The sequence below is a fragment of the Bubalus kerabau genome, chromosome 10 (genome assembly GCF_029407905.1).
Source record: "Bubalus kerabau isolate K-KA32 ecotype Philippines breed swamp buffalo chromosome 10, PCC_UOA_SB_1v2, whole genome shotgun sequence".
Lineage (NCBI taxonomy): Eukaryota > Metazoa > Chordata > Mammalia > Artiodactyla > Bovidae > Bubalus > Bubalus kerabau.
The window spans coordinates 71,767,464-71,782,571 of NC_073633.1; the positions used below are offsets into that span (position 1 = coordinate 71,767,464).

Below are 15,108 nucleotides of genomic sequence, written 5' to 3' on the forward strand. Positions count from 1 at the left end.
CCCAGAGTTTGCTCAAACTCATGTCCATTGAGTCCGTGATGCCATCCAACCATCTCATCCCCTGTCTCCCCCTTCTCTTCCTGCCCTCAATCTTTCCCAGCATCAGGGTCTTTTTCAATAGGTGGTTCTTTGCATCACGGAGCCAAAGTATTGGAGCTTCAGCATCAGTCCTTCCAGTGAATATTCAAGGTTGATTTCCTTTAGGATTGAGTAGTTTGATCTGCTTGCTGTCCAATGGACTCCAAAGAGAACTGATCTCTTTTGGCTTCACTCAGGTTTCTCATCTGTGCAATGAGGGGATTCAACACCATCAGTGGTTCTCAACTCTGCTTGCACACTGAAATGATGCTGAATCACATTACAAACAGACTAACACCTGGATCCTACCCCCTGACCAAATAAATCAGAATCTCTAGACATGTGGCTTGAGCAGCAATAATTTGAAAAACTCCCCAGGTGGTTCTAATGTAGACTAGACAGTTCTAAAATTTTTTTCTGTGTTTCTAATTCTATGGAGTTTAATTCAGCTCATGAAATTCAAGGCCTAGAATTTGTCTCTCCTCAGTTCAGAGAGGGCTTCCCAGGTATTTAGAATCCACCTGCCAATGCAAGAGATGCCAGTTGGATCCCTGGGTTGCGAAGATCTCCTGGAGAAGGAAATGGCAACCCACTCCAGTATTCTTGCCTGGGAAATCCCATGGACAGAGGAACCTGGCAGGCTACAGTCCATAGGATCACAAAGAGTTAGACATGACTGAGCAACTGAGCACACACGCATACAGTTCAGAGATAAAAGGAGCAAAAGTGAAATCACATGGAGAAATTACATTTAGGAAACAATAACCATTTATTGAACTCCTCCTCAGTGCCATGCTGTGCATTGCATGTATTATCTCCAATCCCTCTGACAGGTGGCATTATCCCATCATCCCTGTTTTGCAGATGCGGAACCTGCAGATGAGGAACAAAGTGAATTATCCAAGAGATAAGGAGTCATCCAGGAGAGGCCGCCCTCCCCAGCTGCCATGGGGCATTGTCAGTCAATCCTTTTCAGAATTAAAGGGTGTTTGGCATCGGCAATGATTTTATGTTCAGGCTGAGTGTTGGAAGAAAGAGAAGTGAGAACTTCAAGACACACCACACAAAACTGTGAGGCTTGGGGAGGAGGACTTCTCTCCCACCCCTGCTCCCCTCCAACATGAAAAAGGACAAGCCTACTGCTCCCCCAGGCCTGGGCCAGCTGTCAGAGATGAGCCCTGATAAAGGCCCTGGGCCTCCTCCTTGAATTCCTTTGTTCCAGAACCCATCCCATTAGAAAAAGGTCACACATCTTTGGCCCCTTTTAATTTCAGGGGTGGAGAGGTAAAAGCCCAGTCGGGGAAACATGTGCAATTATGAGCAATTACTTAAACGGCTTTCAGACAAGCCTTGGCCCTCCACCAGCAGGCAGAGGGGCCAGCGTCTGCGTTTTGTAGGCGAGAAGGAGAGAGGGTGGGAAGGTGGGGACGGGGGAGGGGAGACAGCAAAGCCTTTTGTCACTGGGCTACAAAAATAAAAAAAAAAAAAACATTGGTATTTCCTGCCACCAGACTAGCTGACACTAACCAGCCCTGCGCAGGGGAACTATTCACTTAAAAGTCATCGTTTCCTTTACTTATCTGCCTCTAAAGAAACAAATCTATTAGCAGCAAGAAATCACTCCAGCGGCTTTAACTAAGTGCTTCCCCCGTTGAAAATGCCAAAGCCCTAGCCTTCAGCTCTGCCCGCCATGCCCTGGCCTCCACTCCTCCCCAGCAGCTGCTCTGAGCTGGCCCGTGTCAGGGCGTCTTTGGCCACTACAGATAACAAGGGCCATTACATTCCAAATCCTTCCCCAACCTCCACCCCTCCCTTCCGCCAAAATCCCAAACCCAATTTCTCCCTGGCAGATCAAAGGCTGCCCGAGCTACAGGAGAGCTCACTCGATCAATAAACTCCTGACACGGGAATAAACAGAACGATACAATATTTTCCTTCAGGATTTATTTGGTCCCTGGAATAGCTGTGGCTTGCTATGCCTTTCCTTTTGAGACCAATGGAGATTTGGTGTAGAGCTGAAAATAGTTTGCTCTCTGAATTAAAAATCAAACCCCCCGATAGCCCCCCAAACACTTTTCTAGTCTTTGTTGGCCTTAAACACACAAACTGTAAGGGGAAGCCTGGTGTTACAGTTGGACTTTTTAGATCTTCCGAAAAGCAACTTGCCTTCCACGCTGACTCAGTGTGCAAGAGTTACTGGAGAGCTACCTAAGCAAGGCAGCCGCATTTTAATAATTAACTTGGCAATTTAGAAACTATAGTAAAAATTAATATGCTTCTCCCATTGTTCATCCTAAAGAATTCTAAAGTACTCCACAGACAATGATCTGAAACTATGGATAAAAAAGTACAATGATTCAAAAAAAGTTAAATGCAAGGATGCTGTGCATTTGGGATACACCAATTGTTTTTAAAGGATATTCATTTTAGAAATCAATTCCATTGACTCCTCTATCACTCTCCTATGACTGTTTCTTTGATACTGAAATCCTTAACTCATGAAATTGAAGAAGAGAGAATACGTAGAGCTGAGTTGCTGAAATAGTCCATGGAACTCATTTAGTATCTAGCATCTAGGTGGCCCCATTAATTATGATGTTACATTTACTCACACATGCCTTCATGTGTATCACATGTATATTACAATTTTAGAAATAAAGTTTTGTATCTTCCTTCTTTGTAAGATACATAAATGTGTATTTAGATCAATTTGAGCTTGTCATTAGTTTGGAAAACGTTCCACAAAGATTACTGAGGTATGTTGTTGTTGTTGTTTAGTTGCTAAGTCACATCTGACTCTTTGCAATCCCATGGACTGCAGCCTGCCAGGCTCCTCTGTCCATGGGATTTCCCAGGCAAGAATACTGGAGTGGGTTGCCGCTTCCTTCTCCAGGGGATCTTCTTGATCCAGGGATCAAACCCATGTCTCCTGCATTGCTGGCAGACTTTTTACCACTGAGTTACCTGGGAAGCCCCAGAGGGACTTCAGTATTAATACTATTATTAATATTAATTTAATGTTAATCCATCCTAATTTAGACTCCAGATAAGCAAAGTAGATCAGCAGCATAGGCCAGAAGATGAGAAAAACAAGGGGGAAAACGGTGTCTTGGGATACAATGACAGTTACAGCTTAAGCCTAGAATACAGACAATAGTGTGTGTCAACTTGACCTCTATAGCCTACAAGAAGAATGGAGACTCCTTGCCAAGCTGTCTGTATATTTTCTCCTACAGAACGACTTCAGATTGACAATTACCGTTTATTGAGAGCTCACATTTACCCGGCAAAGAGTGAAGCACTTGACAAGCTTTACATTATTTCCTTTAGTCCTCACATAAGAGTCCGATGAAATAGGTACCATTTAACTGATGAGGTATGTGGTCCTAAAGAGGTTAACTGTCTTCCCCAAGCTCACATGGAAGTGACTGGAAATGCTGGGATTTGAATGGAGGCATCTGACTTCAGAGCTGGCATGTAAACTGCCAGCCTGAGACAACAGCCTGCAAGTTCCCTCCCAGCCCAGCACTTTAAACTTCCACCAAGAGGCAGTAGCCTTTCTCTTCCATAACATCTTCCCCAGTCTTCTCCGTCCAAACTTTTATATGACCTGAGCAATGGATATGTTTACATTGACTATCTCCAAGTATATTCATTATTTTTCAAACACTTTTCCCTTATCCTTGTATTTCTGTCAATTAAGCCAGGAGAAAATCAACATTTCACAGAGGAGAGCATGGATGATTAAGTACATTGGTGGGGACCTAGAAGTGGGTCTAGCAATACCATGTACCTTTAGGTTTGTGACCTTCAGGAAACACATCTTTTACATTAATTTCCTTAGTTTTCAAGTGCACCGTTTTAAAGAAGCCTGGCATGATTTATTGATGTCTGTCTCCCAGCAGGAGTATTTTCCTTTTCCTCCTCTTAGCACAATGATTTGCACTAATCCTTTTGAGGAGCAGTGGAGAAGTCTTTTGTTCTATTAAGGTAACATGCAGCTGTCTTTACACCCAGTGTTTAGTGACTACTTTGCCAGCGCTTTCAAGTAGTTCACCATGAAAGTTCAGAGTCAAACACTCTTTGGATGCATGCATACCATGTCGTTGCTGTTTAGTCACTAAAGTCATGTCCAGCTCTTTTGCAACCCCATGGATTATAGCCCACCAGGCTCCTCTATCCAGGGATTTCCCAGGCAAGAATTCTAAAGTGGGTTGCCATTTCCTTTCTCATGGAGATCTTCCTGACCCAGGGATCAAACCCGAGTCTCCTGCTTGGCAGGCGGATTCTTTACCACTGACCCACCAGGGAATCTCACACATATACCATCAGATCAGATCAGATCAGTCGCTCAGTGGTGTCTGACTCTTTGCGACCCCATGAATCGCAGCACACCAGGATTCCTGTCCATCAGCAACTCCCGGAGTTCACCCAGACTCACGTCCATCAAGTCAGTGATGCCATCCAGCCATCTCATCCTCTGTCGTCCCCTTCTCCTCTTGCCCCCAATCCCTCCCAGCATCAGAGTCTTTTCCAATGAGTCAACTCTTCACATGAGGTGGCCAAAGTACTGGAGTTTCAGCTTTAGCATCATTCCTTCCAAAGAAATCCCAGGGCTGATCTCCTTCAGAATGGACTGGTTGGATCTCCTTGCAGTCCAAGGGACTCTCAAGAGTCTTCTCCAACACCACAGTTCAAAAGCATCAATTCTTCAGTGCTCAGCCTTCTTCACAGTCCAACTCTCACATCCATACATGACCACTGGAAAAACCATAGCCTTGACTAGACGGACCTTTGTTGGCAAAGTAATGTCTCTGCTTTTCAATATGCTATCTAGGTTGGTCATAACTTTCCTTCCAAGGAGCAAGCGTCTTTTAATTTCATGGCTGCAGTCACCATCTGTAGTGATTTTGGAGCCCAGAAAAATAAACTCTGACAATTTCCACTGTTTCCCCATCTATTTCTCATGAAGTGATGGGACTGGATGCCATGATCTTCATTTTCTGAATGTTGAGCTTTAAGCCAACTTTTTCACTCTCCACTTTCACTTTCATCAAGAGGCTTTTGAGTTCCTCTTCACTTTCTGCCATAAGGGTGGTGTCATCTGCATTTCTGAGGTTATTGATATTTCTCCCAGCAATCTTGATTCCTGCTTGTGTTTCTTCCAGTCCAGCGTTTCTCATGATGTACTCTGCATATAAGTTAAATAAGCAGGATGACAATATACAGCCTTGACGAACTCCTTTTCCTATTTGGAACCAGTCTGTTGTTCCATGTCCAGTTCTAACTGTTGCTTCCTGACCTGCATACAAATTTCTCAAGAGGCAGATCAGGTGGTCTGGTATTTCCATCTCTTTCAGAATTGTCCACAGTTTATTGTGATCCACACAGTCAAAGGCTTTGGCATAGTCAATAAAGCAGAAATAGATGTTTTCCTGGAACTCTCTTGCTTTTTCCATGATCCAGCGGATGTTGGCAATTTGATCTCTGGTTCCTCTGCCTTTTCTAAAACCAGCTTGAACATCAGGAAGTTCACGGTTCACGTATTGCTGAAGCCTGGCTTGGAGAATTTTGAGCATTACTTTACTAGCGTGTGAGATGAGTGCAATTGTGCAGTAGTTGGAGCATTCTTTGGCATTGCCTTTCTTTGGGATTTGAATGAAAACTGACCTTTTCCAGTCCTGTGGCCACTGCTGAGTTTTCCAAATTGGCTGGCATATTGAGTGCAGCACTTTCACAGCATCATCTTTCAGGATATGGAATAGCTCAACTGGGATTCCATCACCTCCACTAGCTTTGTTCGTAATGATGCTTTCTAAGGCCCACTTGACTTCACATTCCAGGATGTCTGGCTCTAGGTCAGTGATCACACCATCATGATTATCTGGGTCGTGAAGATCTTTTTTGTACAGTTCTTCTGTGTATTCTTGCCATCTCTTCTTAATATCTTCTGCTTCTGTTAGGTCCATACCATTTCTGTCCTTTATCGAGCCCATCTTTGCATGAAATGTTCCTTTGGTATCTCTGATTTTCTTGAAGAGATCCCTAATCTTTCCCATTCTGTTGTTTTCCTCTATTTCTTTGCATTGATCGCTGAAGAAGGCTTTCTTATCTCTTCTTGCTATTCTTTGGTTTGGAACTCTGCATTCAGATGTTCATATGTTTCCTTTTCTCCTTTGCTTTTCGCTTCTCTTCTTTTCACAGCTATTTGTAAGGCCTCCCCAGACAGCCATTTTGCTTTTTTGCATTTCTTTTCCATGGGAATGGTCTTGATCCCTGTCTCCTGTACAATGTCACGAACCTCATTCCATAGTTCATCAGGCACTCTATCTATCAGATCTAGTCCCTTAAATCTATTTCTCACTTCCACTGTATAATCATAAGGGATTTTATTTAGGTCATACCTGAATGGTCTAGTGGTTTTCTCTACTTTCTTCAACTTAAGTCTGAATTTGGCAATAAGGAGTTCATGGTCTGAGCCACAGTCAGCTCCCGGTCTTGTTTTTGCTGACTGTATAGAGTTTCTCCATCTTTGGCCACAAAGAATATAATCAATCTGATTTCAGTGTTGACCATCTGGTGATGTCCATGTATAGAGTCTTCTCTTGTGTTGTTGGAAGAGGGTGTTTGTTATGACCAGTGCATTTTCTTGGCAAAACTCTATTAGTCTTTGCCCTGCTTCATTCCATATTCCAAGGCCAAATTTGCCTGTTACTCCAGGTGTTTCTTGACTTCCTACTTTTGCATTCCAGTCCCCTATAATGAAAAGGACATCTTTTTTGGGTGTTAGTTCTAAAAGGTCTTGTAGGTCTTCATAGAACCATTCAACTTCAGCTTCTTCAGCATTACTGGTTGGGGCATAGACTTGGATTACTGTGATATTGAATGGTTTGCCTTGGAAACGAACAGAGATCATTCTGTCGTTTTTGAGATTGCATCCAAGTACTGCATTTTGGACTCTTTTATTGACCATGATGGCCACTCCATTTCTTCTGAGGGATTCCTGCCCGCAGTAGTAGATATAATGGTCATCTGAGTTAAATTCACCCATTCCAGTCCATTTGAGTTCGCTGATTCCTAGAATGTTGACATTCACTCTTGCCATCTCTTGTTTGACCACTTCCAATTTGCCTTGATTCATGGACCTGACATTCCAGGTTCGTATGCAATATTGCTCTTTACAGCATCGGACCTTGCTTCTATCACCAGTCACATCCACAGCTGGGTATTCTTTTTGCTTTGGCTCCATCCCTTCATTCTTTCTGGAGTTATTTCTCCACTGATCTCCAGTAGCATATTGGGCACCTACTGACCTGCGGAGTTTCTCTTTCAGTATCCTATCATTTTGCCTTTTCATACTGTTCATGGGGTTCTCAAGGTAAGAATACTGAAGTGGTTTGCCATTCCCTTCTCCAGTGAACCACATTCTGTCAGATCTCTCCACCATGACCTGCCTGTCTTGGGTTGCCCCATGGGCATGGCTTAGTTTCATTGAGTTAGACAAGGCTGTGGTCCTAGTGTGATTAGATTGACTAGTTTTCTGTGAGAAAAATATACTATATACCATACCTCTCAGCAAACTCACCCAGAATGGCCTACCTGCCTAAAGACAGAACTTGGCATCCTTGGCCTAAAAGTGATCAACACCACTGGCCTACCTTGTGGGAAAAAATCTCTGAGCAAAACCCTACAAAACCATAGTGGTGGGGGTTGGGGGGAAGACCAAACCAGCCAAAAGAGAAACATTTTCCTCCACCAAGGAAATCAGCCAGGTGTGGCTAAAGTGGGACAATGTGGCAGGGGCTGGAGGCTCTGGTGTCATCTCTGGCAGATAATGGCCTCATGGGGGCCCTCACCTTGATGAATGTATCTAGGGTTTGTCGGCTTCTCAGTGCCCTGGTTCATCCCTAAAGAGTGATCATCACCATGTTGGTGACTTATTCAGTTTGCTGCTATCTCTTTTGACTGACTGCAATTCTAGCCCAAGTCAAGCCTTTCTTTGGACCAGAGTTGAAAAATAAAAGCACCTGGCATCTCAACCATCTTTGGCCTTGAAGGAGAAGACTCCCTCTTCAATGCTCAGTCATTGAAAAGAATTCATGAAGTCATGAAAAGAATTCCTCTAGATGCAAAAGTACCTCCAAACCCAAACCACCTCCTTGGACTCACCCCTTTTGGCCTTCACTGCCTTAAACATTCACACCATATTTGAATATTTAATTCTACAATGCAGTATTTTTCGTATCATCTTTTTTAAGACTTTGACAAATTATGTACTTACTTAATCTAAACTGTGCAGCTCCATAAAATGTTTATGTACTCTTCTGAAGCAGAAGGGCTTCCCAAGTGGTTCAGTGGGTAAAGAATCCGCCTGCAATGCAGGAGATGCAGGAGACACCAGTTTGATACCTGGGTCGGGAAGATCCCCTGGAGGAGGGCATGGCAACCCACTCCAGTATTCTTGCCTGAAAAATTCTGTGGACAGAGGAGCCTTGCAGCTTACAGTCCACAGGGTCACAAAAAGTCAGACACAACTGAAGTGACTGAGCATGCACACACGTTGAATACAGTAGATAGACAAGATTGTCCTAGCAAACACAGCGAAAACTGACTTGCCCAATGAGTGAGCCTCCATGAAGAGTAACATTTTTTCGGAATATACCTTTCCATTGAGTTTCTCAAATATCACAGGATTTTGCTAACTAAACAGGAGCCTCAAAGTGTCTCTGTGGGAGCCACTGTGAGGCAACCCTCTGCTGTCCCACATGCCTGTGACCACAACATATCTGTCCTGTCCACTGACACATGTTCCCTGGGTTCCTCACAGCCAAAGACACATCTGCCTAAACAGGCTAAATGAATTCTTGGCCTTGTAACCAAAGAAGGATAACCAACCACTGGTGTTTGACCCCATGACCTTGGCCTCGTTACCACCATGCCTTCCCCAACAGAGTTAAAGAGCTGTATTGCTGTGGTCACATCACCTGGCAGGAAACTGCCAAGGGTCTGAGTCCTGTGTGGGCCGGAAAGTCAGAAAATTAAGGCTGAAATACTGCCAATGTGTCTATTTCTAGGAAGCAGTGTACTTCATATACCATGTTCCTATTTTCAAAAATATCAAAATTGCTACAGATTGAAAGCAGTTGATTTTAAGCCTTTAATAGAAATATAAGACTGTGTATTTAACAGGTATGTAAATATATACATGTAACACATTATAGATATTTATATATTAAACCACACATACATTATTTAAATGTATATATTATATTTTTTATATAATTATATATAATATATATATAATTTTAGAAACTTCTGGAGGAGAAATTGAAATAGATGTTTCAAAAGCTTTCTAGTGGCTCCATTTTACTTTCGTCCACCAGGAAGATGAATAAAATGAGGACTTTTTGTGTGTTTTCCAAAGTAAGTTCAGTTCAGTCGCTCAGTCGTGTCCAACTCTTTGTGACCCCATGAATCGCAGCACGTCAGGCCTCCCTGTGCATCACCAACTCCCGGAGTTCACTCAAACTCATGTCCATCGAGTCGGTGACACCATCCAGCAATCTCATCCTCTATCATCCCCTTCTCCTCCTGCCCCCAATCCCTCCCAGCATCAGGGTCTTTTCCAATGAGTAAAGTTACCACCAAAATTCTAGTGTTCCTTTTCCTGGCAAGTTCCCTTTGATTAGTCTCCTGAACTTTCTCTCAGGTGCCTGAGGGGCAAGGCATCAACCTACATTAATTGGAAGCCTCCGTTCTAGGAGACTTCAGTAGCGTTTGATCATGGAACTATTTCCTCCCGTGCCCCCTCTTCCCCTCCCTAACCCTTTGCCCCTTGTCTCCATCTTCTCGCCAAGACCTCACCCTGCACCACTCTCCTTTCCCCACATCATGTTCCTGGCATGAGGGCCTTCTCCCCTTGAGCACACCAAGCTCCTGCCTGCCAATAGGTGCTTGCATTTGCTGTTCACTCTACCTGAAAGACCCATCTCTGTCTTCTTCTCATCTTTCATTTCTTACTTTCATAATTACTTGCCCAGAAACACTTCCAGGATCTCCACACCGGAGTCAGTGCCCTACCTCCGCCGTTATTCTCCACTACATCACCCCAAGACTTTTCTTGAGAGTACTTACAATCATCAAGCAATATTCTGAGTATATTTATTCACTTTTAGCCCTCTCCTCCTTCAAGAATGTAAGTTCCACAAAGGGGGAACTTTATCTACTTTTTGCAGTCTCAAATATCCAGTGGCTAGCACACTGTAGGAGCAATGACTGGCGCACAGTAGGAGCTAAATAAACAATAGATGAATGAATGAATAAATGAACTGCCCAATGTTCCTCAGAGGAAGGGCACAGCTTCTCCAGAGGGACTATGAAACATCTGACTTGTTATTTAGGACACTGGTCCCCAACCTTTTTGGCACCAGGGACCGGCTTCATAGAAGACAATTTTTCCATGGACCACAGGGTGGGTAGGGGATGGTTTGGGGATGATTCAAACACATTATATTTATCATGCATTTTATTTATACTATTATACATTGTGATATACAATGAGATAATTATACAACTCACCATAAGACAAAATCAGATCATGAGGTGTTAGAGTCTCATAAGAAGCTCGCAACCTGGATCCCTCACATGTGCAGTTCACAGTAGGGTTTGCACTCCTATAAGAACCTAGAGGCACTGCTGATCTGACAGGAGGCAGAGCTCAGGCAGTAATGTAAGCAATGGGGAGCAGTTTAAATACAAATAAAGCTTTGCTCGCTTACTGCTCATCTCTTGCTGCACAGCCCAGTTCCTAACAGGCCATAGAACAGTATCAGGGCCTGGTAGTTGGGGACCCCTGATTTAGGGAGTTTGAAGAGCATTAACCACTTCGATAGCTCAGTTGGTAAAGAATCTGACTGCAGTGCAGGAGAACCCAGTTTGATCCCTGGGCTGGGAAGATCCCCTGGAGAAGGGAAAGGCTATCCATTCCAGTATTCTGGCCTGGAGAATTCCATAGACTGTATATACCATGGGGTTGCAAAGAGTCGGACATGACTGAGAAACTTTCACTTTCACAACCACTTCAAACACCCTAACACTACACTTAGCCTCCCAGTGTTGTGGGAACTGCCTGACTTCAGTAGGGCTTCTCTAGTTTCCAAATACAAAACTGCCTACATATTAAAATGCTTAGAGATATTCAGCCTCTGATAATAATAATAATAGTTACCATTTAGTGAGTACCTTCCCTGCCAGGAATGTTCATAACACATTCTCACATCAGTCCAGTTGACCAACTTATGGGGTAGTATTATCTATACTTCACAGATGAGGAAGTTGTCTCCAGTGATTGGCAAAAACACATGGAAGATGTAAGTATCAGAGTTGGTATCTGAAGCTTGTCTATCTCATCTGCCTTGAAGGCCCATGCTTTTAATTGTGTCTTTGTTTTGAAAAGCCAAAACATCAGTATGGTAAAGAGAATCAGCTCATGGTACACAAGCATGTGACACCCTTGAAAAGTGGGCAAGCATTTGTGTCATAGGATATGTGGTCACAGTTTCCAACCCCTACATACCCATTCTAAACCAGTGCTTATTTGCATGATAACAGTTCAACTACTTCAGGCTGTTCATGAGCATTTCTGGGTTTTCAGATATTACTCCCATCAACTTCAAGGAAAGAAAGCAGAATTATTTGAAATTTAACACTTGTAGAAACTGCTGCTCTCTGCTCCAAGTGACAAACAGCTCATGTTTATGGAAGATATAAGATGAGTTCTGCCTTCTTTGTGGCAAATTTCTACCAAAAGTAATGTGCAGAGCTAAACCAAATTAGTATTCCTAAGAGTAAAATCTATACAGAAATTTACAAGTCCTAATTTTTTTTATAATAATAACTATCTCAGCATCAACACCATTCAAACAAAGCTATAAAAACACTGGGGTAATATTTCAGAGAAAAACAGAGAAGGAAATAACTTACTCTTTTCCAACCCTGAGACCATTATGATTCTTTTATCTGGATAGCTGACTTTTGTTTCTTTATCTGTCCATCATGTAGATCATTCTGTGTCTCTAGCTCTTTTTTTCCTTTCTTCTTTTCTGGAAAACATCACAAGAATATCTATCAAACTCTTGCCCCTTCCACCTGCCTTTTAACTCCTGCCACTCCAATTTCTACATGAAGTTTACCAGCTTCTCCCTTAATATTTTCTTCTGTAAGATGAGCTTCCAAGTTCTTATTCCTTTCTGCTTGAATTTGTATGAAAACGCAAGTGTTTAAGATTTACAACTCTGCTTAGCAGGCTCTCTTTCCACCTCTTGTGGAGCTTGACTATTGAGCTAAAAATGCCCCAGCTGAAATAGCAACAGACAGAAAGTTTTGAAGACATATCCAAATCTCCCAGTTCAACCAAAAAAGCAATAGCTTTCAAACTTGTTATATTCTGGTGGGGAAGGACTTTCCACAGCCTGACCCAGTTGTCTAAAAGGGAACTTTCATCAGCTTTCATGGTGTACTAACCCAGTGACTGAATTTAATAGGAACCTTTTCACAATAAGGAGAGGATGTGTGCTTGTGGACCTCTTCTCTCAAGCCAGCTTACCAAAACAAGTGTCCAGGTCACCAGACATCTCTCTACTCCTGGGTAACCGGGGATAATAGGTTTAAAAAAAAAAAAAAAGCAAAGAAAGTACAGTGTTGGAGAGCACTGGGAAGCAGTATAGCCTGGAGCAGTGAAGAGTAAAGGATTTGGGATCCCAGTTTTGGTGTAGGAACAGTTTTTGTGATCTTGGGCAAATTAACTTCTCCAAACCTCAGTTACCTCTTCTGTAAAATGGGGCTATTCTCAGTACTTAATTTGTGTTTTTGCTGTGACAAGATAGTTTAACAAGATTGTTTAAAAAAAAAAAAAAAAGCACTTAACACTTTTATGATACCATGCCCTATAAGTGGTTCCTATTGCAATCATAGTTTTTATTTCCTATTACATCATGGACCAGGCAGCTTCTCATGAGAGCAAAGGAGTTTAGGCCAACAGGTATAATGTCAGGTTTCCCTCCTAGATAACCCAAATCTATACCAGATGAATTAAGTGGAAAAAAGAAAAAATAACAAACAAAGGACCTTTCAAATGTGTTTCCAATATAAATGGCCTAGAAGCAAAAAAGAGAAAATAAAAGGAAAAGGACAGACAAAACAGATAAAGCTTGCATCTCTCCCAGATTTCAACATATACTTTCATAGCTTTGGAAAAGACCCATCTTCAAAGTTCTTTTCTCAAGGGAGAAGAATGTCCCCCAGAGAAGAAGGACTGGCCTCAAAATATCAAGAGAAAGTTCAAAACTCTAGCCTTCACAGTGAGGGAATAGTCTCCAGGTCAGGCGTGTTGACCCGTCTACAGTTTCTTCTGGTGAAGCTACTGAAAAAGGGACCCAGAGGTACACACACGTGTGCTGTCAATCCCTGATGCTCACACATCCCGGGGAGTGCACAGGAAAGTGGGGGGAGCCTTCATCAACCCCATCAAACTAATACTTCTAGAGGCTGATCTCCTGACCCTCTGGCCACCAGCTGTCATAAGAGGGATATCGCCTTTTCTGAGACTCAGAGTAACCTTACCAAGAGGTTGTTCAAAAGGTATGCAGTTCGGAGTAGACAAAACAAACTCAGGTGTGCAGGAGAATGGGGCCAGTTCTGATGCAAAGACCAGAGGTAGGCTGCCTGCCACGTTGTTTACCTTAAACTTACTTTATTGGGGCCAGAAAACTAAGCAGCATCCACATTGTGAAACTCAAGATGCCAGCAAGAGTGGCATGTTCCTTTAAATACGCTTTTGCGTTGATTATTTTTAGATGGTGCTGAAAGGAGACAGTTGCACAATTTCCGAAAGAAAGTCACTCGAGAGTCGGACACGACTGAGCGACTAACCCTTTCTTTCTTTCAGAAAGTGTCCACAGCTTAAGTAGTTGATAAATTATTTTCCTTAGTGTGTGCTTTAAAATTTCGCCCGGATGGAAAAGGACACCAACTATATGCCTCATTGACCTAAAAATCAATCACTCTCCTCCATACAGAAATTTAATTATGCTGTAAAATAAGGCCTTATTAGTGTGGAGTATCTTTTTTGCCCACGATTTTCAAAAGCTTCACATATCTGAAATCATTGTGAAAAGCAAAACTCTGATTTCACTGCTTTTTCCCCCTCTTTGGGAAATATCTCCTTTAAATACTAATAGAGCCCAAGCCTATTGACATTTCAAGCAACACGAAACAATTTCCCTGGTCTTTCACCCACCTCATCTAGCAACCAACTTGGTAAGAGTAACAGCAACTCAAACCCATGATTCCGACCCGGTGCCTGGCGAACATTTCTCCTTTTATAACTACTTGAGCGTGGCAGGCTCTTCCTATTAACTACATTACATCACCATTATCAAAGACGAAAGGAAATTAATTTTGTTTTTCAAGGTCTTGGCAATAAGTTGGTTCTTTACTTCATCAGACATCTGCTGTTTTTCTACGTGTGTCATTTGCGAAGCTGAGTTTTCCTTATGACTTTATTCTCATAACAATTTATCACGCAACAGTGTTTACCAGAGGATTTTGGCTGACGGGTTTTTCTCTCCCAGCAGAAAGTGTAACCGTAACTTAAGGCCAATATCATCATCTATATTTCATTTTCAAATAGTTTTCTAGGGCTTAAAAAAAAAACAGCCAACAAGACCGTCAAGAAAAAATAACCACTTATGGTCTCCGGCTGAAATGTATTGCCAATGCAACACTACTTTTGTTTTAACAGATGGGCCTTTATCAGCAAATTATGTGGGCAGTTCACCAACTTCTCTTAGGAATAGAGGAGTCCTTCCATTTACTTGTGCTCTTATCTGTTCACTTAAAGCCACATTTGATCACAAAATTCTAGGGATATTTTTTTTCATGTATTGATACAAAGGATAAACTACAGCAAATCTTCTGTTCTGTAATCATTAGTCATTCCTGGGCTGATTGATAGGGCCTAAGCCTTATTTC

The 15,108-nt window shown here is 42.4% G+C and overlaps 1 long non-coding RNA gene across 1 annotated transcript; it reads right to left on the reverse strand.

Moving 5' to 3' along the window:
* Positions 1 to 828: 828 nt before the first annotated feature.
* On the reverse strand, positions 829 to 14,478 carry LOC129621540 (uncharacterized). The gene is made up of 3 exons (XR_008699426.1): positions 14,375 to 14,478; positions 12,061 to 12,179; positions 829 to 951 (listed from the first exon to the last, which is right to left on the reverse strand). It is a non-coding gene; the product is annotated as an uncharacterized LOC129621540 (long non-coding RNA).
* Positions 14,479 to 15,108: the final 630 nt, after the last annotated feature.